This window comes from Salmo salar, chromosome ssa14 (assembly GCF_905237065.1).
Source record: "Salmo salar chromosome ssa14, Ssal_v3.1, whole genome shotgun sequence".
NCBI classification, from domain to species: domain Eukaryota; kingdom Metazoa; phylum Chordata; class Actinopteri; order Salmoniformes; family Salmonidae; genus Salmo; species Salmo salar.
Window position 1 is genome coordinate 56,578,750 of NC_059455.1, and position 26,144 is coordinate 56,604,893.

Sequence of the window (26,144 nt, forward strand, 5' to 3'; positions counted from 1 at the left end):
GGTGACTGGTATGGTGTAGCTGTTGAGTGGCTTCACTGCAAGTATATTGTATGTTTCGGATATTCAATAAAAAAATCTAATTGGCTTCAGTGAGTATAGGTCTACATGTCTTTACGCATCGCACTTCTCAAATACAATACAATTTACCGGAGCCTAGTAATTTTATGTGTGATGTAAATTATCAATAAGAAAGATATAGCCAAGGCCTACCATTCATATGGCATTTTAGGACTGAATAATTTGAATGTTTGGTAACCAGACGAGGTATAATTTGGAAATGGGATGGATATAAGCTGAATGGAGTTTGCATATGTGAATTGTAAAAAACGCAAAAGCATGACAGCAAATGCCTTAAGAGTAGACCATTTAGAAACCTTTTATGGATATGCTGCTTGGCTAATGAATGGCCATGATAAGAAACACAACCAATGCATTACTGTTGAAACAGCTTTCCTTATAAACTCAGCAAAAAAAGAAACGTCCTCTCAATGTCAACTGCGTTCATTTTCAGCAAACTTAACGTGTAAATATTTGTATGAACATAACAAGATTCAACAACTGAGACATAAACTGAACAAGTTCCACAGACATGTGACTAACAGAAATTGAATAATGTGTCCCTGAACAAAGGAGGGGGGGGGGTGGTCCAAAATCAAAGGTAACAGTCAGTATCTGGTGTGGCCACCAGCTGCATTAAGTACTTCAGTGCATCTCCTCCTCATGGACTGCACCAGATTTGCCAGTTCTTGCTGTGAGATGTTACCCCACTCTTCCACCAAGGCACCTGCGAGTTCCCGGACATTTCTGGGGGGAATGGCCCTAGCCCTCAACCTCCGATCCACAGGTCCCAGACGTGCTCAATGGAATTGAGATCCAGGCTCTTTGCTGGCCATAACAGAACACTGACATTCCTGTCTTGCAGAAAATCACGCACAGAACAAGCAGTATGGCTGGTGGCATTGTCATGTTGGAGGGTTGTTGCCGGTGATGTCTGGTGAGGACCTGCCTTACAAGAGGCCTACAAAGCCCTCAGTCCAGCCTCTCTCAGCCTATTGTGGACAGTCTGAGCACTGATGGAGGGATTGTGCGTTCCTGGTGTAACTCGGGCAGTTGTTGTTGCCATCCTGTACCTGTCCCGCAGGTGTGATGTTAGGATGTACCGATACTGTGCAGGTGTTGTTACACGTGATCTGCCACTGCGAGGACGATCAGCTGTCTGTCCTGTCTCCTTGTAGCGCTGTCTTAAGCATCTCACAGTACGGACATTGCAAATTATTGCCCTGGCCACATTTGCAGTCCTCATGCCTCCTTGCAGCATGCCTAAGGCACGTTCACGCAGATGAGCAGGGACCCTGGGCAGGGACCCTTTGGTGTTTTTCAGAGTCAGTAGAAAGGCCTCTTTGGTGTCCTACGTTTTCATAACTGTGACCTTAATTGCCTACTGTTTGTAAGCTGTTAGTGTCTTAACGACTGTTCCACAGGTGCATGTTCATTAATGGTTCATTAAACAAGCATGGGAAACAGTGTTTAAACCCTTCACAATGAAAATCTGTGAAGTTATTTGGATTTTAACAAATTATATTTTAAAGACAGGTTTCTGAAAAAGGGACTTTATTTTTTTGCTGAGTTTAGCAGGCCTAGGGTGAGGGTAGCTTACTGAGGGCTTGTTTTTTAATCACATGAAACGGAGAACAAGCAATTGTTACAGGAAAATAACAAATATTTCTAAATAGGATCAGCTCATCTCTCGTTCCATGACGGGTATATTGACATGTAGCCTACATGGAGGGTGTTTTACACACATCCAAATAATAACAGGAGCTGGCTAAAATAATGTACAGAAATTTACATTTTTGCTGCTCCCAAACTTGATCTTGCAAGGTAGCTTTGGTGATTTAAGATTTATTTCAAAGCGGTCTTAAGCGCCAAAGCTTTTAAAATCAAATGAAATTGTATTTGTTGCATACACATGTTTAGCAGATGTTATTGCGTGTGTAGCAAAATGCTTGTGTTCCTAGCTCAAGCAGTGCAGTAATATCTAACAATTCACAACAATACACAAAGATCTAAAAGTAAAATAATAGAATTAAGAAATATATAAATATTAGGATGAGCAAATTCAGAGTCCGCAGTATGAACATACAGTACCAGTCAAAAGTTTGGACACAACTAATCATGGAGGAGGAGGTGTGATGGTGTGGGGGTGCTTTGCTGGTGACACAGTCTGTGATTTATTTTGAATTCAAGTCACACGTAACCAGCATGGCTACCACAGCATTCTGCAGTGATACGCCATGCCATCTGGTTTGCACTTAGTGGGACTATCATTTGTTTTTCAACAGGACAATGACCCAACACATCTCCAGGCTGTGTAAGGGCTATTTGACCAAGAAGGAGAGTGATGGAGTGCTGCATCAGATGACCTGACCTCCACAATCACCTGACCTCAACCCAATTGAGATGGTTTGGGATGAGTTGGACCGCAGAGTGAAGGAAAAGCAGCAAACAAGTGCTCAGCATACGTGGAAACTCCTTCAAGACTGTTGGAAAAGCATTCCAGGTGAAGCTGGTTGAGAGAATGCCAAGAGTGTGCAAAGCTGTCATCAAGGCAAAAGGTGGCTACTTTGAAGAATCTTAAACAAATCAAAACATATTTTAGATTTAACACTTTTTGGTTACTACATATGTGCTATTTCATAGTGTTGATGTCTTCACTATTATTCTACAATGTAGAAAATAGTAAAAATAAAGAAAAACCCTTGAATGAGTAGATGTGTCCAAACTTTTGACTGGTACTGTGTATGACATGCCAGCAGCAAACGCTGACACTACACATCCAAGTATATCGAACCAAATTATGAAAGACAAGAATTGTACTTCTGAATTATGTAAAGTCAGTGTGGAAGAGGTGCATTTTTTGTTGTTGTTGTCTATCAACAATAAGCCACCAGGGTCTGACAATCTGGATAGAAAATTACTGAGGATAACAGCAGACGATATTGCCACTCCTATTTGCCACATCTTACACAAATGACTGATGATTGGCTGAGAGAAATTGATGATAAAATTATTGTGGGGGCTGTCTTGTTAGACTTCAGTGTAGCTTTTGACATTATCAATAATAGTCTGCTGCTGGAAAAACGTATGTGTTATGGCTTTACACCCCCTGCTATTATGTGGATAAAGAGTTACTTGTCTAACAGAACACAGAGGTTGTTCTTTAATGGAAGCCTCTCAAATATAATCCCGTTAGAATCAGGAATTCCCCAGGGTAGCTGTTTAGGCCCCTTGCGTTCTTCAATTTTTTACTAATGACACGCCACTGACTTTGAATAAAGCCAGAGTGTCTATGTATGCGGATGACTCAACACTATACACATTAACTACTACAGCGACTGAAATGACTGCAACACTCAACAAAGAGCTGCAGTTAGTTTCAGAGTAGGTGGCAAGGAATAAGTTAGCCCTAAATATTTCTAAAACTAAAAGCATTGTATTTGGAACAAAACACTCACTAAACCCTAAACCTCAACTAAATCTTGTAATAAATAATGTGGAAATTGAGCAAGTTGAGGTGACTAAACTGCTTGGAGTAACCCTAGATTGTAAACTGTCATGGTCAAAACATATTCATGCAGTAGTAGCTAAGATGGGGAGAAGTCTGTTCATAATAAAGCGATACTCTGCCTTAACAACACTATCAACAAGGCAGGTCCCACAGGCCCTAGTTTTGTCGCACCACAAAAAAGGACTTGCAATTGGTTCAGAACAGGGTGGCACGGCTGGTCCTTGGATGTACACAGAGAGCTAATATTAATAATATGTATGTCCATCTCTCCTGACTGAAAGTGGAGGAGAGATTGTCTTCATCACTACTTTTATTATTGAGAGGCATTGACATGTTGAATGCACCGAGCTGTCTGTCTAAACTACTGGCACACAGCTCGGACACCCATGCATACCCCACAAGACATGCCACAAGAGGTCTCTTCACAGTCCCCAAGTCCAGAACAGACTATGGGAGGCACACAGTACTACATAGACCCATGACTACATGGAACTCTATTCCACATCAAGTAACTGACACAAGCAGTAAAATTAGATTAAAAAACACCTTATGGAACAGCGGGGACTGTGAAGCAACACAAACATTGGCACACACACACACGATTACATACGCACTATACATACACATAGATTTAGTACTGTAGATATGTGGTAGTGGTGGAGTAGGAGCCTGAGGGCACGCAGTGTATTGTGAAATCTGTGAATGTATTGTAATGTTTTTAAAATTGTATAAACTGCCTTAATTTTGCTGGACCCCAGGAAGAGTAGCAGCTGCTTTGGCAGCAGCAAATGGGGATCCATAATAAATACAAATACAAATAGTGTGATGGGATGTATAGACGTTATAGACATTATGGACAGTACTGTATGTGGATAGAATATTTAGTATATCTGTAGGATACGTAGGATAGCATAATATATATATATAGCAATAGTTGAATAGGATGGCATTGACTAAAATACAGTATAAACATATGAAATTAATAAAACAGTCGTAAACATTATTAAAATGACAAGTGTTCAATTTATAAAGTTATTATGATTCCATGTCTATATACATAGGGCAGCAGCCTCTAAGGTGCAGGTTTGTGAAACCGGATGTAGCCGGCTAGTGACAGTGACTAAGTTCAGGGCAGGGTCCTGGGTGGATGCCGGCTAGTGATGGCTATTTAACAGTCTGATGGCCTTGAGATAGAAGCTGTTTTCCAGTCTCTTTAGTCCCAGCTTTGACGCACCTGTACTGACCTCGCCTTCTGGATGATAGTGAGGTGAACAGGCCATGGTGGTTGATGTCCTTGATGATCTTTTTGGGTGCTGTAGGTCCTGGAGGGCAGGCAGTGGGAACCCAGTTATGCGTTGGTCAGACCGCACCACACTCTGGAGAGCCCTGCAGTTGCGGGCGGTGCAGTTTCCATACCAGGCGGTGATACAGCCCGACAGGATGCTCTCAATTGTGCATTTGTACAAGTTTGTGAGTGTCTAAGGGGCCAAGCCAAAATTCTTCAGCCTCCTGAGGTTGAAGATGCGCTGTTGCGCCTTCTTCACCACGCTGTCTGTGTGAGTGGACCATTTCAGATTGCCAGTGATGTGTACGCCAAGGAACTTGAAGCTTTTCACCTTTTCCACTGTGGCCCTGTTGATATGGATTGGGCGTGCTCCCTCTGCTGTCTCCTGTAGTCCCCAATTAACCCCTTGGGGCCCTTGTGTTGAGGATCAGAGTAGTGGAGTTGTTGTTTCCTACCTGGAGGAGGCCCGTGAGGAAGTCCAGGACCAAGTTGGACAGGGTGGGGTTCAGACCCAGGGCCCCAAGCTTATTGATGAGCTTGGAGGGTACTATGATGTTGAAGGCTGAGCTGTAGTCAGTGAACAGCATTCTTAAATAGGTACTCCTCTTGTCCAGATGGGATAGGGCAGTGTGCAGTGTGATGGCGATTGCATCGTCTATGGATATATTGAGGCAGTATGCAAATTACAGTAGGTCTAGGGTGTCAGGCAAGGTGGAGGTGATATGATCCTTAACTGCTAAATGACGTAAATGTAAATGTCACTAGCCTCTCAAAGCACTTCATGATGACAGAAGTCATTTAGTCATTTAGTTCAGTTACCTTTGCTTTCTTGGGTACAGGAATAATGGTGGACATCTTGAAGTAAGTGGGGACAGCAGACTGGGAAAGGGAAAGATTGAATATGTCCCTAAATACTCGAGCCAGCAGGTCTGCGCATGCTCTGAAGATGAGGCTAGGGATGCCATCTGTGCCGGCAGCCCTGCGAGGGTTAACACGCTTAAATGTCTTACTCACTTCAGTGACGGAGAAGGAGAGCCCACAGTCCTCGGGAGCAGCCGGCGTTGGTGGTACTATGTAATCATCAAAGTGGGCGAAAAAGGTGTTTAGCTTGTCCGGGAGCAAGATGTTGGTGTCCGCGATGTGGTTGGTTTTCCATTTGTAATCTGTGATTATCTGGAGTCCCTGCCACATATGTCTCCTGTCTGAGCAGCTGAATTTCGAATCCACTTTGTGCATCACGGTTGGATAGGCTGCACTTCCGCTGTCAAAATCAATGCCATAACTAACCGCGTTACCAATAAGATCAGCTTTTGGTTGGTCTTAAATATCCCCACCAGCGCTGCCTGAAATTGGAACTTTGGCACACGTTTTTAAGGACACACCAGATATTGTGCCACCCCTCCCATCTTAGCGCAAGCGAGCTCATGTAATACAAGTAAATTACCAATCCTGGCACAAGTATTAGAAAATAACAGAGCGGCGGTCGAAATCGCCAACGAGCATTCATTTTACAATAGCGCTGGCCTGACCCCAGCCAAAAATAGAACTTTTGACCAGGTCTAAACATGATTTCAGAAAATGAACTGCAATTGTTAAAGGAACTGATTGACTTTGTATTTTAGCTAGCTAGGTCTTTTTAATTTATCTCAATTCAAATCATATTTTATTGGTCACATACACATGGTTAGCAGCTGTTAATGTGAGTGTAGCGAAATGCTTGTGCTTCTAGTTCCAACAGTGCAGTAATATCTAACAAGTAATCTAACAATTCCCCAACAACTACCTAATACACACAAATCTAAAGGGGTGAATGAGAATATGTACATATAAGTATATGGATGAGCTATGGCCGAGCAGCATATGTAAGGTGCAGTAGATGGTATAAAATACAGTATATACATGTGGTATGAGTAATGTAAGATATGTAAACATTATTCAAGTGGCATTATTTAAAGCGGCATTGTTTAAAGTGACTAGTGATCCATTTATTAAAGTGTCCAGTGATTGAGTCTCAATAAAGGCAGCAGCCTCTCTGAGTTAGTGATTGCTGTTTAGCAGTCTAATGGCCTTGAGATAGAAGCTGTTTCACAATCTCTCGGTCCCAGCTTTGATGCACCTGTACTGACCTCGCCTTCTGAATGATAGTGGTGTGAACAGGTAGTGGCTCGGGTGGTTGTTATCCTTGATTATCTTTTTGGGCTTCCTGTGACATCGGGTGCTGTAGGTGTCATGGAGGGCAGGAAGTTTGCCGCCCGGTGATGCGTTGTGCAGACCGCACCACCCCGCACCAGCCTTGCGGTTGAGGGCTGTGCAGTTGCCGTACCAGGCTGTGATACAGCCCAACAGGATGCTCTCAATTGTGCATCTGTAAAAGTTTGTCTGGGTTTTGGGTGACAGGCCAAATTTCTTCAGCCTCCTGAGGTTTGAATATGTACATATTCTTCACCACACTGTCTGTGTGGGTGGACCATTTCAGTTTGTCTGTGATGTGTACGCCTAGGAACTTAAACCTTTCCACCTTCTCCACTGCTGCCCCTTCGATGTGGATAGGGGGTGCTCCCTCTGCGGTTTCCTGAAGTGCACAATCATCTCCTTTGTTTTGTTGACATTGAGTGAGAGGTTGTTTTCCTGACACCATACTCCGAGTGCCCTCACCTCCTCCCTGTAGGCTGTCTCGTCGCTGTTGGTAATCAAGCCCACTGCTGTTGTTTCGTCTGAAAACTTGATTGAGTTGTAGGCGTGCGTGGCCACACAGTAGTGGGTGAACAGGGACTACAAGAGAGGGCTGAGCACACACCCTTGTGGGGCCCCAGTGTTCAGCGAAGTGGAGATTATGTTTCCTACCTTCACTACCTGGGGGCGACCCATCAAAGTCCAGGACCCAGTTATACAGGGAGGGGTTGAGACCCAGGGCCTCCAGCTTGATGATGAGCTTGGAGGGCACTATGGTGTTGAATGCTGAGCAGTAGTCAATGAACAGCATTCTTACATAGGTATTATTTTTGCCCAGATGGGATAGGGCAGTGTGCAGTGTGATGGTGATTGCGTCATCTGTGTACCTCTTGGGGCAGTACGCAAACAGGTGGGTCTAGGGTGGCCGGTAAGGTGGCGGTGATATGATCCTTGACTAGCCTCTAAAAGCACTTCATGATGAAAGAAGTGAGTGCTACAGGGCAGTAGTCATTTAGTTCAGTTATCTTTGCCTTCTTGGGTACAGAAACAATGGTAGCCATCTTTAAGAATATGGGACAACAGACTGGGATAGGGAGCGATTAAATATGTCCGTAAACACACCAGCCAGCTGGTCTGTGCATGCTCTGAGGATGGGGATGCCATCTGGGCCAGCAGCCTTGCAATGGTTAGCAAGTTTAAATGTTTTACTCACGTCAGCCACTAAGAAGGAGAGGGGGGATGCAGTCTTTGTTAGCGAGCCGTGACGGTGGCACTGTATTATCCTCAAAGCTGGCAAAGAATGTGTTTAGTTTCCGGAAGCGTGACGTTGGTATCCGTGACGTGGCTGTTTTTGTATTCCGTGATTTCCTATAGACCCACATACGTGTCGTGTCTGAGCTGTTGAATTACGACTCCACCTTGTCCCTGTACCGGCATTTCGCTTGTTTGATTGCCTTGCGGAGGGAATAACTACACTGTTTATATTAAGCCATATTCCCAGACCCCTTTCCATGCACTAAGAACTTGGCAATTTTTAAAGGAACTGGTTGACGTTGTCTTTTAGCTAGCTAGGTCTTTTTAATTTGTCTAAATTTGCACTAAGAATTAAATAGGGATTATGGTGCCATTTGGGACGCATCCACTGACACAAACCTGTCCGTAGCAAAGAGCTCAACAGTCCTGTAACCATCAGGACTGCTTAATTCGACCTCCTTGAGCCAACACTATAATTTCCACCTTTGGCAATTTCTCTCTGTTAGACCGGTGAAAGGGATACTTGGCTGGCTGACTGTGTGTGTGTATGTGTGTTTGTGTGTGGAGTCCCCACAAAAATGAGATATCCTTGATTGCTGGTCCTTACTTCTAAAAGGGCTATTTTAGTCTTAGACGTTAGGTTTAAGGTTTAGGGTTAGATATAGGGTTTAAGGTAAGGGTTAGGTTTAGGTTTAGGATAAAAAGTCCACACAAGTATCGTTGTGTGTGTGTGTGTGTGTGTGTGTGTGTGTGTGTGTGTGTGTGTGTGTGTGTGTGTGTGTGTGTGTGTGTGAGAGAGAGAGAGAGAGAGACACATACCTTATACAATGACTACACCGCTCGCATCGCGTGCGCTGCAAAATAAATGTAGAAATCTATATTATTCAATTATTGCGTCAACGAGCGTCTGCGTTGCCAGGCGCTAAAATATTAATCAGTTCTATTCGTGATGCAGATCGCGCTGCAAATCCTTCCTCTCCAATCTTCTCATTGGTTTATAGAAGCAGGTACCCACGTGCCATCTCCTCATTAGTTATACCCATGTGGGTGACTGAAAGACGAAAGTTGCCAATCGCAATATAAAGTCCAGAGAAGAAAAAGCCTGGAAGGAGGAGAGATGACTAGAAACGATTCAGTTGACCGTTTTATGTGTGGATTAATTGGCGGAGTAGAGGACCTTGTGAATTTCAGGTAAAATAACAACTCAATGTTTATATCCCAGGACAAATTAGCTAGCAACAGCAAGCTAGCTAAATAGAACAAATTGCACTTGCAAGCTAGCTAGCTAAATGTTTAATGCTTTTCGACCTGTCCCCAAATTGGTTCAGAGTTTGTTTTGATATTTGAACCTGCGTGTCGTGATCGCGTTTGGTGTGGGGGGACAAAATAAATGTATACACGATAGTGCACGCACGCAGACAGTTTGGGTTCGGTGTTAGGCAGTGATAGAACTTCAAAGATCTGTCAGTCTGTCCAGAGGCTGGCCACTCTCTCTCTCTCTCTCTCTCTCTCTCTCTCTCTCTCAGCAGAAAGTAAGACAGCGAAGCAGGAAGAATGAGTGAGAGGTTGATACAGTGCATTCGGAAAGTATTCAGACCCTTTGACTTTTTTCACATTTTGTTACAGCCTTATTCTAAAATGGATTAAATATATTTTTTCCCTCATCAACCTACACATAATACCCGATAATGACAAAGCAAAAACAGGTTTTTAGAATTTTTACCAAACGTATTACAAAAAAAAACTTGTAGTATTGCATTTACATAAGTATTCAGACCCTTTACTCAGTACTTTGTTGAAGCCACTTTGGCAGCGATTACAGCCTCGAATCATCTTGGGTATGACGCTACAAGCTTGGCACACCTGTATTTGGGAAGTTTCTCCCATTCCTCTCTGAAGATCCTCTCAAGCTCTGTCAGGTTGGATGAGGAGCGTCGCTGCACAGCTATTTTCAGGTCTCTCCAGAGATCTTCGATCGGGTTCAAGTCCGAGCTCTGGCTGGGCCACTCTAGGACATTCAGAGACTTGTCCCAAAGCCACTCCTGTGTTGTCTTGGCTGTGTGCTTAGGGTTGTTGTCCTGTTGGAAGGTGAATCTTCTGAGCACACTGGAGCATGTTTTCATCAAGGATCTCTCTGTACTTTGCTCCGTTCATCTTTCCCTTTATCCTGACTAGTCTCCCAGTCCTTGCTGCTGTAGAACATCAAATCAAATTGTATTGGTCACATACACATATTTAGCAGATGTTATTGTGGATGTAGCGAAATGCTTGTGTTCCTAGCTCCAACAGTACAGTGCAGTAGAATCTAATGAAAGTTGATTCTGCCACCACCATGCTGCCAGGTTTCCTCCAGACATGACGTTTGGCATTCAGCCCAAAGAGTTCAATCTTGGTTTCATCAGACCAGAGAATCTTGTTTCCCATGGTCAGAGAGTCCTTTAGGTGCTTTTGGCTAATTCCAAGCGGGCTGTCATGTGTCTTTTACTGAGGATTGGCTTCTGTCTGGCCACTCTACCATAAAGGCCTGATTGGTGGACTACTGGAGAGATGGTTGTCCTTCTGGAATGGTCTACTATCTCCACAGAGGAACTCTGGAGCTCTGAACCATCGGGTTCTTGGTCACTTACTGACCAAGGCCCTTCTCCCTCGATTGCTTAGTTTGGCCGGGCAGCCAGCTCTAGGAAGAGTCTTGGTGGTTCTAAACTTCTTCCATTTAAGAATGATGGAGCCCACTTTGTTCTTGGGGACCATCAATGCTGCAGACATTTTTTGATACCCCTCCCCAGATCTGTGCCTCGACACAATCCTGTCTCGGAGCTCTTCGGGCAATTCTTTCGACCTCATGGCTTGGTTTTTGCTCTGACAACACCGGGACCTTATATAAACAGGTGTGTGCCTCAAATAATATCAAATCAATTTAATTTATCACAGGTGGACTCAAATCAAGTTATAGAAACATCTTAAGGATGACCAATGGAAACAGGATGCACCAGAGTTTAATTTCGTGTCTCATAGCAAAGGGTCTGAATACTTATGGAAATAAGGTATTATTTTATATTTATTTTTTTAATTAGGAAGATTTTCTAAAACCCTGTTTTCACTTTGTCATTATGGGGTATTGTGTGTAGATTGCTGAGGATATTTATTTATTTAATCAATTTTAGAATAAGGCTGTAACGTATTAAAATGTGGACAAAGTTAAGGGGTCTGAATACTTTCCGAAGGCACTGTATGGCGCTACAAAAACACATTGTGACAACATCTGGATATGAAGGACTCTATTGTGTCGCTGAGGCAGAATGTAGCTCTTATTCTCCTGTTGGGGATGGGGGGGTTACATCAACACAAAGACAAAAATGTAATGTGAAGCTTCTCAAAGCCACAAGCTCTTCTTTATACCCCTCTGCTTCTCCCTGATTCCCTAGCAATTCACTACTTACAATGCCAGGACATGACCAACTGGCAACCTCACCACTTGTAACTCAGTAAGAGATACATTGTGTCAAAGACCAAACATGCAACCCCCCTTGTACAAAGCTCAAATGTGACATGAAATACCTATCACTGTAGATCATATTATTTTGCTATTAAGCTTTTGTGGGAGAACAACCTTAATTCAATTGTTCTGATGGTAAATCAATGGGTCGATCAGTTCAGAGCTCAAAATGGCTGACCTAGTGATCCTCCTCACTGCTGGATGTTTGAGGAAAAACCTGACCGATAGGGCACTTCTATTCACATTCACATGACTTCCCTGAAGGGTAAGTGAAGTATGATGGATGATTTGTGTTGGTTAATTTTCAGTGAAAATTAAAATATCTCCTTACCTTTCAGGTCTTGGGCTATATGGAATGGGAGTGGCTATGTTGGATGCGTAGGTCAGGTCTGAAAAAGAGAAACAAACATCCTGACTATAAGTTAAGGTTCACCATTTTTTGTAATGTCTTTTGTTATATTGAAAACGTCCCGTTCGAATGATGTATGCTTCTACACCTGAAGAAAGGTAGCCTCTGTCTTCTCTATATTTGTCTTTGCTTGTCTGTAAGGCTGCCTGTTGTTTTAACAGTACATCCACCTGTCTGTTTCCAAATATGTCTATGTTATATATGCATGTCCACTTCAAATCAAATCAAATGTTATTTGTCACATGTGCCAAATACAACCTTAGTGAAATGCTTACTTACAAGCCCTTAACCAACAATGCTTTAATGCTTTAAAAAGTTGAGAAAAAAAAGTGTTAAGTAAAAAATAGAAAATAAAGTAACAAATAATTAAACTGCAGCAGTAAAATAACTAGGGATGCACAATATATCTGTGAACATATCGGAATCCGCCGATATTAGCTAAAAATTCCAACATCAGTGTCAGCCGATGTCTAATTTAACGCCCCGATGTGCAAAACCTATATGACGTAGGTACATGACGTAATGACGCCACGTAAAATTTGGCACTATACGTGCAACACAGCATTCCTAAACTAGCCCACAATGTCTGCTGTGTGGATCGAGCACTCAACAATTTGAGCAGTCATTTGAAAGAGTAACAACAGCGAGACAACTCAAAGGCTTAATCCATTAAAGCCAAGATAATGGAATTCATTACCCTTGACAATCAACCGTTCTCTGTCGTGGGTGATGTTGGCTTTCGCCGACTGATCGAGCACTGGTACACACTACAAAGTGCGCTATTTTTCAAATGTTGCCCTACCGGAGTTATACAATAATAGTGTCACTGCTATTAGCTTCACGACATACATACTATGGAACGCCGTTTGGGTCTTTGCATGTCAAAAAATATACAGTAGCACTGTCAGAGCTGTACAAAAAAATTCTGCAAACACCGGCCACGAACGATGTGTTTACAATATCGCGTTGGTAATAAAGCATCATTTGTTAGACCACAACTTCTGGGGTAGCTAGCTTTAGCTTGGTATCTAGCCAGCACCAATACAACCAGCCAGAAAACAATGACCAGTAGAACCTGCAGTCATTTTCATTATTCTTAGCAATGATTTAGGAATCCTTGTGAGTAAGTATTAGCTTGGTTGCCACTTGTTGGTCGCCTATTGAAATTGAACTTCAGTTCATGAAAATAAATAGCCAGCCAGCTACTTAACCCTGTCGCCCAAAGCTAAAGTTATAAGCAGCCAGCTAGCTTCATCTGGCTAGTGAGGCTCGATCGCCCCAGGTTATGTGTTGTGAAGCTAGCCACAATAAAGATTAGGCACAATAGTGGAATTTGCAGTTTGCCTTCAAAATAACAGTATGTCAATGATAGTAATGCAAATGAATACAAATAGTAGAATTATGCCATTTTTATTTTGAAGGCTAACCGCAAAGTCCACTATTGTGGCTAATCCTTATTGTGGCTAGCTTCACATAGATGGGTCCGACCACCAGTAATCAAATAAGAACTGTCTTATAAATTAAGGTTATTTTAGATGATGACACCTAGCTATATAGTTTGCGAGCTAACTATAGCTACTGAAACAGATTGTCATTTTGCTATGTTTTTGGGGAAGAAAATTGTTTGCATCTATGACCTAGCTAGCTTTTTTTAATGACCAGCACTGTAGGTGCGCGAGACAACTTTATCAGCATCATAGCATACGTATCCATGAATCGCTGTGACGTATGAAATACGAGTGATAGTGTAATCAATGTGTTATAACTACGAAAAAATGTATAAACCCGTTAAATTATTATGTGACGTGCAGTCATATTCAGGTCCTGATTGGTCAACAAGCTTATTTGACACATCAAATAGTGTTATTTGACACGTCAAATAGTGTTAAATAGTATATTTTTTGACACGCAAAGACCTAAACAGCGTTCCATAGAAATCCTGGATGAGAATGAAACGACTGAACAAATGAACAACGAAACAGCACAGCAAGTAAGTGAAAGAAATAGGTTGTGATTATGTTTTACTGGTAATGGGGACATATGTAAATGCCAACAACATAACTTTTTGGTCAGTGCGGTGTGTGTGCTTGTAACCTTTATTTAACTAGGCAAGTCAGCTAAGAACAAATTCTTATTTACAATGACAGCCTACCCCGGCCAAACCCGGACAACGCTGGGCCAATTGTGCGCCGCCCTACGGGACTCCCAATCACGGCCAGATGTGATACAGCCTGGATTCGAACCAGGGACTGTAGTGACGCCTCTTGCACTGAGATGTAGTGCCTAAGACCGGTCTGTGTGTTAACAATTTAACTGTACTAGAATGCTTAAAAGGCATTTCGATAACCGACTTTTTAATATCGGTTATCGGTATCAGTTTTTTGGCAAGGAAAATTTCGGACGTCGGTAACGGCCAAAAATGTCATATCGGTGCATCACTAAAAATAACAATAACGAGGCTATATACAGGGGGTACCGGTACAGAGTCAATGTGCGGGGGCACCGGTTAGTCGAGGTAATTGAAGTAATATGTACATGTAGGTTAAAGTGACTATGCATAGATAATAAACAGAGAGTGGCAGCAGCGTAAAAGAGGGGTCTGGCTAGCCATTTGATTAGCTGTTCAGGAGTCCTATGGCTTGGGGGTAGAAGCTGTTAAGAAGCCTTTTGGACATAGACTTCGCACTGTGGTACCGCTTGCCGTGCAGTAGCAGAGAGAACAGTCTATGACTAGGGTGGCTGGAGTCTTTGACAATTTTCAGGGCCTTCCTCTGACACCGCCTCGTATAGAGGTCCTGGATGGCAGGAAGATTGACCCCAGTGATGTACTGGGCCGTACGCACTACCCTCTGTAGTGCCTTGCGGTCAGAGGCCAAGCAGTTGCCATATCAGGCAGTGATGCAACCAGTCAGGATGCTCTTGATGGTGCAGCTGTAGAACCTTTTGAGGATCTGAGGACCCATGATGAATCTTTTCAGTCTCCTGAGGGGGAATAGGTTTTGTCGTGGCCTCTTCACGACTGTCTTAGTGTGTTTAGACCATGATAGTTTGTCGGTGATGTGGACACCAAGGAACTTGAAGCTCTCAACCTGCTACACCTCGGTCCTCCTTTTCATGTAGTCCACAATCATCTCCTTTGTCTTGATCACGTTGAGGGAGAGGTTTTTGTCCTGGCACCACATGGTCAGGTCTCTGACCTCCTCCCTATAGGCTGTCTCATTGTTGTCGGCGATCAGGCCAACCACTATTGTGTCATCGGCAAACTTGAAGATGGTGTTGAAATTTTGTCCAGTTGGGAAAGAGCAGTGTTGAGTGCAATAGAGGTTGCATCATCTGTGGATCTGTTGGGGTTGTATGCAAATTTGAGTGGGTCTAGGGTTTCTGGGATGATGGTGTTGATGTGAGCCATGACCAGCCTTTCAAAGCACTTCATGGCTACAGACGTGAGTGCTACGGGTCAGTAGTCATTTAGGCAGGGTACCTTAGTGTTCTTGGGCACAGGGACTATGGTGGTCTCCTTCAATTATGTTGGTTTTACAGACTCAGTCAGGGACAGCTTGAAAATGTCAGTGAAGACACTTGCCAGTTGGTCAGTGCATGCTCGGAGTAAACGTCCTGGTAATCCGTCTGGCGGCCTTGTGAATCTTGACCTGTTTAAAAAGTCTTACATTGGCTACGGAGAGCGTGCTCACACAGTCCTCCGGAACAGTTGATGCTCTCATGCATGTTTCAGTGTTACTTGCCTCGAAGCGAGCATAGAAGTAATTTAGCTCGTCTGGTTGGCTCGTGTCACTGGGCAGTTTGCGGCTGTGCTTCCCTTTGTAGTCTGTAATAGTTTGCAAGCCCTGCCACATCCGACGAGCGTCGGAGCTGATTCAATCTTAGTACGATTCAATCTTAGTCCTGTATTGACGCTTTGCCTGTTTGATGGTTCATCGGAGGGCATAGCGGGATTTCTTGTAAGCTTCCGGGTTAGTCCCACTCCTTGAAAGCGGCAGCTCTACCCTTTAGCTCAGGTGGGATGTTGTCTGTAATCGATGACTTGTGGTATGTACAGTATATATCATCAATGACCAGTGTATGATATATCAACAGATTTCTGTGGGTGAAAATTAACATTCAACCCCTATATATCTCAATGATTCAACCCCATCCACACACACAGCCTGCCTGCAAAGTCCTGAGGTCTGCATTGATCCAGTTAATGTATGCGGTTGAATATCATGTTTTATGAATGAGCAACACAACAGACTCACAGACAGAAGAATGGAACCTGTAGAGAGGAACTTTTGGATGCTAAAACAATGTTACACATCGATGGTAAACTTATTCCCTATATAGTGCACTACTTTTGACCAGAGCCCCCATATAACTCTGGTCAAAAGTAGTGCACTATAATAGGGTTCCATTTGAGACTAAGCCTAGAAAAAGCAGAGCTATGGGCGTGTATGTATTCCCACAACATGTTGGGAATATCACATGAGCTGCTGGGGCATATTCATTCATTGTACTATATTTGTTCAAATTTTCCATATCAGCATAATGTGATGATGTGTGATTTCCAAATGTTTAAATGGGGTAGATTTTAATGACCTCGGCAAGTCAGTTCAGAACAAATTCTTATTTTACAATGACGGCCTACCCCGGCCAAACCGTCCCCTAACCCGGACGACGCTGGGCTAATTGTGTGCCGCCCGACGGGACTCCCGATCACTGCCGGTTGTGGTACAGCCCATGATCGAACTTGTGTCTGTAGTGACGCCTCTAGCACTGAGATGCAGTGCCTTAGACCGCTGCGCCACTCGGGAGTCCTAAATCTAGTACATTCAATTTGGCATCTGGTACAACTAAATATTAGCTTGAAAACACATTATGACAATAATGTACTCTGTGGTATTTAGATGTGATGTCAACCTCTCTCTGAGGCATATACTATTTCTGTCATTTACAACCTGTCTCTTCCACTTCAAGCACAGGTATGTACTGTACTATAGGTGCTAGGCTGGGGCCATTGAGTCCATGCCAGGGGCAGACCCATATAGTTCACTACCACTGATCACGAGCGCCCGCACCGCTATCCGGCTGAGCCACTGTTAGAGTTTTTCCCCCTCTTTCTTTGAAAAGCATAGGAGGTCATGGTGGGGTCAGGGCTGTGACGCCACTAAACAAAGGGACACAGACTATTGAACAAATGCAAATTAATAAAATCATTACATGTGAATTCATCCCATAACTATGCACAAAACATGCACAGAAAATAGGCCACGTATTGATGTCATACTGGTACCTCTTGTGCACATATAACTCGTAACTACAAGGCTGATATTCTGAAACACGTGTCGATCAGATTCAAGTACTTATGTAGGCCTATACAGTACACATTTATTGCTATGCAGCAAAATAATTGGTGAGGGACTTACTCATTTACTACATGATATCCCTCAAGCAGTTTGTATAAAAATACCACTCAAAATCCATAATGAACATAAATGAGAACTTACAGTTCTAGACACTACTGAGTCTATAACAAAGATAAAGTAATGGCAGAGTATACAAAGGGTGCACAGGTGTCCTTGACGCATAGCGGCTGATTACTATTTAACAAAAATAACAAAGCCAGTCAAATTGGTAAAGAAACTCTCAAACTGCCGTAATAAGATCAATCCATACACACAGCTCATGACACAGTACTGTGCAACAATGTTTGAAAACAGGGTCTACCGTAAAGTGTCAGGAATATAGTCCAGCATTCAGCTCAATTCAATCCAAAAGCGTTTGAGAGCTTATTTCCAGTGACCTAACAAACAGGTAGGGCTGTTACAGTGACCGTATTACCGCCACACCAGCGGTCTGGAGTCATGACCACAGTCAAATTCCACGTGACCGTTTAGTCAGGTAACTAGGCTTCTCCAAGCTCTGATGCTGCTGATGGTCATTAGTAACCAACCAAACTTGCTAACTGCCTGGTACTCAGCACTCTATTGTCCCTCTAATCACTCTGACATCAATGAAAATGTAATTGAAAATCAAATCAAACATTCCATGAGAGCCCATGTGCTCATGTTGCGCAACATTTCTATAGGCTATGCTTGAGAAAACAAAGTTTTGAGGGCCTGTCACGTTTGTCGTATGATGAAGGAGACCAAGGCGCAGCGTGTGTATCGTTCCACATTTTATTATAACTGTGAAACAATGCAAGACATACAAACAAACGAATAAACAAAACAACAAACCGTGACGAAGAGGTGCAACATACACTAACTCAAAATAATCTCCCACAAATCCAAGTGGGAAAAAAACATTTACTTAAATATGATCTCCAATTAGAGACAACGATGACCTCTAATTGGAGATCATCCCCCCCCCCAAAAAAAAACAGAAACTAGAACATAACATATAAAATGTAAACTAGACAAAACCCCGTCACGCCCTGACCTACTCTACCACAGAAAATAAAAGCTTCTATGGTCAGGACGTGACAGGGCCTCTATTAAAAAGAAGAGGATCCCGTCAGCTTTCTATAGGCTAGGCCTATATTTATTTTTCAACTTTCCAAATATTAAGCACATTGCTTCGCTTTACAACAGGAGTACAGCATACTTGGCTTGCATGAAAATGAATCATGGGAAATCGTCCTTCATTCACAATTGAAGTGCGTAGATGACACGTGTAATTTTTCCCCTGCCCATGTTCCGAGACAGGTGCATGTTAATGGTACATTCTAAATCAAAACTAATTTCACACACATTATATTATTTAGTAGGCTATATGTAAAGACAAGATTCAATTAAGAACAGTCAGATGGGTGACAATATTAGCCTATCACTTGTGAATGATGTCCAGTGTGTGCAGAAAGGCATAAACAGCACACCCCTTTTTTTGCGACTTTTTCAAATCGTAGTCGTGCACCTCATGTAGCCTAGCCTATATTTTTTGATAAGGTGGCCAAATAACTTTTAAAATTAAGCCCATTAATCTTCTTTCCAAATGGTGTAGAGCCTAACTGGCATACATAGGTGGTGAGTGGGTTTCAAGTTTGGGGCAGATCATTTTCACCATAAAAATGCACCTTTATGCACAATCGCATTTGTGGTCACTTTTGAGAACAGTGTTTTCCCGCTAATTGATTGCATTTGGGAACATTTGGCTTATAGCCTACTGCCGTGTGTGCATTGCTGTGCATATAATGTGAAGAAATAGCCTAATAGTTTATCAACATTTTAAGCTAAACGTTCTGATCTGTTGCATCAGCCTCATTGCTTTTAAACGTGTTTTTGATGCGAGTGGTTGTATTAATTTGGGATCAATTGTATCCCACAACTGTCCCAGAGTATGTTTGGAATATTTATTTCTCGCACAGAAGGACAAGTTGACCAATAGAATAGGCCAACTTTTGTACTATAAGGTGTAGTAGATTGACATAGGCTAGTGTGTTTTCTGTTTGTTAGGCCTACTCATCTTGTTGGCTGACGAAAAGTAAATGTGGACATTTCTAACATCTTCAATATGAGCCTCGGAATTCCATAAGAGGGACGCGCGCTGTGACGTAGAAGTCCGTCACTGGCTGTGGGCAGAATTTGGTACTTTAACGCACGCACACATTCATCACTCCTCCCTGCTCCATTATCCGATAAGTTAACAATGTGGGTCGACACACAAGTTAACTTCTCTATCTTAGTACATACATTTCATACTTACGTCAGTAACCGATTATGGTATAAAGAAATAAACAGACAAGTGATCATATTTAATATAAGCAATATTTATTATACTTAGACGTTATAGATGAGCTCGTTGTTTGTTTGTTCTGTTCCTCTCTCTCCATCTCTGTAGCTTCCGGGTATGCTGGATAAGGACCCGAGCTAAGGGAATTGGGCTGACTTTGTAGTGCCTGTCCCGAATGGCTCATTAATGTAAATGGGCATATTGAAAGACACTGTCAGTAGTGATGTAATTTTGTAAATGTTATATTGTGATATTGTTTCATAAAAAAACGTGTTGCAATGTATATACTTTAGTATGTTTAGTAAAATGGAAAATGAAGGTTTGAATAGGTAATTGCTTAATTAATTAGTGTTAATTGTTCTGAGGGGAGGGGCTACCCCTACAAAAGGAGCCTCTCTTTCAGTTCATTGAGGGGCATTTTGGATTGAGCTGTGGATATGGCAGCATTGTTTTTAGTTGTCCCATAAGGTATACGTTTGATGGCAGTACTGTTGTTTTGTTCCAGAATCACTTTGTAAATAAACACCTTTGCACAGAATAACTTTTGCGGCTCCGCCATCTTTTTATTTTGATAGAGGTTAGGTTTTCCAGTTTAGATGGCTGTGAGAAGGACCCGATCACGTGAAGGCATTGGCAAATAAGCATCGAGATTTCTGAGAGCCATGTGAGTGAGAGGTGATTCGGAGCATGGTTGCTGGGAGAAGGGAATTATGATTATTATATTCAGCCCAAGGACACAATGGCCACTTTGGTTGCAAAAGGCAATAGATTTTTTAGGGGGAATTATGGCCACACAAGGGGGATGCAACTAGGAAATTTGTGGCCTGGTGAGAATATTATTAAGTGCTTGTCAAATTGTGAATGAGAGACTGATGAAGTGTGTGCAGCCTGCACAAGAAACAAAGCAGAGCTCATGCATTTCATGCAACTGTTTTCAAATCATCATTAGAGTGAATCACGCACCCTTGGAAAGTATAAAAAATCTAAACATATAGCCCAACGTTTGTATCACAACTAAAGTTGCATAAATATCTCTAAATTAAGTAAATAGGAGGAGCTGTTTCATTGTTAACTGCTCAACACAGAATAGCCCTCGGAAATCGTTTGGAAAAAAATGTATTTCTATTTTATTCAGCTATGTTCAATTGTATTATTCGTACAATAAAATATCAAATAATGCCACGGAATTCTAAGCAAATCTTGTATGCTAAATTTACTAGTGTAGCCCACAGCCATATGACATAGCCAGATCAGGACTGAACATCACAGTATGCTATTCTGTTCTTCTGAAATAGACTACATTTTCTTCATATCATGTTTCTTTAGACCTGTCTAAAATAAATAATGGGTTTATTGTGATGGTGTAGGCCATATTAAATTGATTTATTAGACCTACATGTTAGACCTGCTTGAAGGCTATGCGTGGAAAGCAGGAGATGATAAACGTGTTTATGTTCATTAATGGTAAATTACCGTGAGACCAGCAGTTATTTGTTTGACAATCACCGGCTGACAAAATTTCATGACCGCCACAGCCCTACGTACAGGCATACTCGCAATCGAACACAACAGATAGATAGAAACACACACACACACACACACACACACACACACACACACACACACACACACACACACACACACACACACACACACACACACACACACACACACACACACACACACACACACACACACACACACACAGGGGCACCTGCAAATATGTATGTACACCTTTCGCAACTATAGATACCGTAGCACAATCTCAGCCATAGATGCACACCATGCACAAACGCATGGATTGAGATACAGAATCAAGCCATGAGGTCGAAGGAATTGTCCGTAGAGCTCCGAGACAGTATTGTGTCGAGTCACAGATCTGGGGAAGGGTACCAACATTTTTTGCAGCATTGATGGTCCCCATCATTCTTAAATGGAAGAAGTTTGGAGCTGGCCGCCAGGCCAAACTGAGCAATAGTGGGAGAAGGGCCTTTGGTCAGGGAGGTCACTCTGACAGAGCGCCATATTTTATTTTACCTCTATTTAACTAGGCAAGTCAGTTAAGGACAAATTCTTATTTTCAATGACGGCCTAGGAACAGTGGGTTAACTGCCTTGTTCAGGGGCAGAACGACAGATTTTTACCTTGTCAGCTCGGGGATTTGATGGAGTATTGAGTGTAGATTGATGCGATTTTTTTTTTAAATCAATTTTAGAATAAGGCTGTAACGTAACAAAATATGGAAAAAGGGATGGGGTCTGAATACTTTCCGAATGCACTGTATTTCAGTCCAAGTCAAGTACTGCACATACAAAGCCTCTCTCTTTACCAGTAAATATCCCCACATCAAACAAGTCATCCCAAAAATGCAGGAAAGATAATCGAACAAACTTTAAAAAAACATTTCTATCACTTTCAGTGTTTCGGAACCAGCAGTTAATTTACTCAGATCTATTGATGACATCAGACCACATGTTGATTTGTGGACATTGTCTTTAGTTACAGGAGGACGGACAGATCAAGGGGTACCCGGATGAACGGATGGAAGATGGGACAGGAAAGGGGAAAAAGATGAGCGTATAACGAAAAGAGAGAAATGGCGACCCTATACTTCTAACTTCCAATACCATCGCCCTATATTGTAATACTAAAATAATACTACCTGGTTCTCACCAGCCATGCCCTTCATGTCTCCCTTGAAGTTGAATTATAACACACATCCTTTCAATACACACATTGATATATAACATGAAACGTGATTGGCCCAACCCCACGCATGCACAGGGAGTCACATAAGAGTGACTGGGCCCTCAGAACTGGATGCTCTGAATGCAGCCCCCTCCAAAATCCTAATCTAAATGTGACCAAGGGTAATCCTACATGGAGAGGCACCGAGGATAGCATATGAGATATGAACCCACGTAACAGAACAGCAGAGGGGGGAGAGTAAGAGAGAGAGGGAGAGAGGGAGTGTGAGAGAGGGGATAGGATGGAGGATTAGGATCCTAGGTAACACATTTTTCAAGCAAAAAGTTGAAAAATAGAGCAAGGCGTGAGGAGGGCGGGAGAAAGGAGAATCTGAGAGAAAGAAAGTAATAAAGGATGAGTGTATGAAGAGGAAAAGGATACGAACAGACACACAGAGGCGAGAGGGAGATTGAAAGAATTATAAAACATTTGGAAAAGTGAGAGCGCATAAATATAAAAGTGAACAGAAAGTACCAGCACAGGTTTAGGAGATAAATCCAGTTCTGTCTCTTTTTCTTTTTCTCTTTTTTCCTCCTTTTCCTGCAATTTTGAAGAGTCCTATCCAGACATCCCTCCCTTCTTCTCTCCCCCTTCTGTTCTCGCCCTAAAATGTTTCTTGGTAATGCCGGTATTCTCTCTCCTACCTCTCTTGCTCTCCCACAGAACATGCTCTCCATTTTCTCACTCTTTTTTTCTGCTGTCCCCTTTCATCTGTGCATTCCGCAAGCGTTCTCTTCTTTTCTTCGTCCCGTCTTCCAGAATGGGTATGTGAAAAAATTTGTCGAAGTGGACTGAATACAAAATTAAAGTTAGCGAGCAAAACATTTTTTAGAAAGAGCAAAAATAACAGGGAGGTGTAAATGCACAAATCAATTAGTAGCATGCAGTCTGATGCATGGACAATCCAGGGCCTATGTTTTCAGGGGAGCTCTCTCTGCAGAGTAAGGGTGAAGTGGGTCTAGTCTCTCTGTACATGAGGGGAAAACCCAAAGCAAGCAAATAAAAAAGAAGAAACCAAAAAAACAAAGCACCGGGTTTGCTGCGGTCTCAGGCGAAAGTGGATAGCGTGAGGGAAGGAGTCAGCCCGGGTATGTGTGTGCATGTGTGTGCCTATGTGTAAAGAGGTGGGAGGAGAGAAGGGAAAGCTAGCACGACTGGGGGTTCATTAAATATCCAGGAGGGAGGGATAGAGGAAGAGGAGTGTGTCGGTGGGGAGAGAGGGAAGGGGAGAGGGCTGCTGGAATATTTTCTTTCTCACTCTCCCAGTGTTCGATTTTTGGACTTGCATTTTTACCCTCATTCCTGGGTTAATACATTTTCTTTCAGCTTTGTGTCCTGCCTCTTTTTCCCTCCCTTTTTCCTTGCTTACTTTCTGCTCTCTCTGTGTTTTATTCAGGCCATTTTCTACACATGCACTTGAACCCTAAATCCTGCCATACCCTCCCCTTTCCCTCTTTCTCTTGCTCGCGCTTGCTCTCTCTGTCTCTGCCTGTCTCGCTCTCTCCTAGACAGAGGATTGAAATAGTGCTTGCAGGCTAAAAGCGAGCGAGTGAGAGGGAGGGAGGGAAAAGGAGAGGGTGAGGGGGAAGGGGACCAAAAAGGGGAGAGAGATGTAGAGAGGGGGAAGGGAAGATGCTTAGAAGGTCTGATTCAGAGCTGAGGGTGGCTGTGTGTGTGTGTGTGTGTGTGTGTGTGTGTGTGTGTGTGTGTGTGTGTGTGTGTGTGTGTGTGTGTGTGTGTGTGTGTGTGTGTGACTTATCATATTTGTTACTTAATGCTTTCGGTCTTCAAATGCTATTTCATGTTTGGTACACTCGTAAGTCTGAGGCAATGGCAAATAAAGAAGAAACATGATCCTATTATGATGGAGGAAAACATCAAAACATAAAAAACCACAGCAGCAAACTTCAGGGACCTCAAGACTTTTTCATGAAAAGCTGCAATAACTGAACACTATGAACACACATTCAAGAGTTCCCTTAACAGCACAGACAGTGACAATGACTTTTATCTTTGGGCAATTTTCCTGCGTTATATTTACCATGCATTGTGTACTACTCTGAAACACTAATATAATTACAATGAAATTAAGGGGTATCTGGGAAAAAATCATGTATTATGAATAACTTGTTACCATACTATTGCTAAGTTAGTAGCACTTCATGATGTGCTACCCATCTAACAATGTGCATTGTCCTATTGCAAAACCATTTCTATGACCTAGAAAATCCAAACCAGTTTATGCCATACTGACAAAACATGAGGCTTTTCCATTTCATGTTTATGTTTGTGGGCACATAGCGTCTGAGCGGTATCTGGCACCACAAGTCCTTTCACTCCCTATCTGCATCCCAAATGGCACCCTATTCCTATAGTGCACTACTTTTAACTATAGCTTTGGTCAATAGTAGTACACTATATCATATATGGGGAATAGGGTGCCATTTTGGATGCAACCCCATCTCTAATCTAGTGATGTAAAATGTCACTGCACCAGCTAAGTTGCCTGAAAGCATTGATCTAAGGTCAGTTTGTTTATGTAGGGTACCTTTGTAGGTGGTTGGTAAACTAGCTGATCCTCCATCTACTGTAGGTGTAGGCTATCTTCTCCCTGAGGCCACTGCACCACACTTCATGTAGAGGAATGGTCACTGGGGAAAGAAACATGTGGACATAAAATGAACAAGTATGCCCTCTGCTGGTATAGCCTAGTTGGCCTACTATCTCTCACATCCATTCCTCATCCCCTGATGAAGCAAATGCATGCATTTAAATTGTGCTCATTGCTATTTAGCAAATGCATGCATTTAAATTGTGCTCATTGCTATTTCTTGCAATATCGCTTCGGAACACATGGTCACAAGGTTGCCAGGTAGGCTACAAGCCCAGTTGCTGGCTAGGCCTACATCGAATTATTGAGAATACACCCACTCCAGCATCTTTTCTATATGCTCACCACTGCACATTTCACCAGGACCTGACTGCACTGTTTATACCTCAATGGACTGCACAGCTTTTCGAGCCCCAGTGGTGTAAAGTACTTAAGTAACAATACTTTAGGGTACTACATAAGTTGTTTTTTGGGGGTATCTTTATATTACTTTACTATTTATATTTTGACTACTTTTACTTTTACTTCACTACATTCCTTAAGAAAATATTGAACATTTTACTCCATACATTTTCTTTGACACCCAAAAGTTCTCGTTACATTTTGAATGTTTAGCAGGACTGTAATGGCTGTCGCCTGTAGTTGAAGGAGTGGACCAAAGCGCAGCGTGCTAAGTGTTCATATTTTATTTACTATGAAACACACGAACAAAAGAAACAAAAAAAACGAAAAGCCAGTTCCGTCAGGTACAGAATCACTAAACAGAAAACAACTACCCACAAACACAGGTGGGAAAAGCTAAGTATGATTCCCAATCAGAGACAACGATAGACAGCTGCCTCTGATTAGGAACCATACTCGACCAAAACAAAGAAA

General features: G+C 42.5%; 1 long non-coding RNA gene across 2 annotated transcripts in view; it reads right to left on the reverse strand.

The window, feature by feature from the left end:
- LOC106570122 (uncharacterized) overlaps window positions 1-23,782 on the reverse strand; it is a 55,117-nt gene extending 31,335 nt beyond the window's left edge. Inside the window, exons 1-3 of one of the 2 annotated variants that reach the window (XR_006758857.1) lie at window positions 23,302-23,782; window positions 12,107-12,164; window positions 9,099-9,133 (exon numbers count right to left, since the gene is read on the reverse strand). This is a non-coding gene — a long non-coding RNA (uncharacterized lncRNA). The remainder of the gene's footprint in view (window positions 1-9,098; window positions 9,134-12,106; window positions 12,165-23,301) is intronic. The other variant, XR_001320617.2, reaches the window with a different exon arrangement.
- Window positions 23,783-26,144: the final 2,362 nt, after the last annotated feature.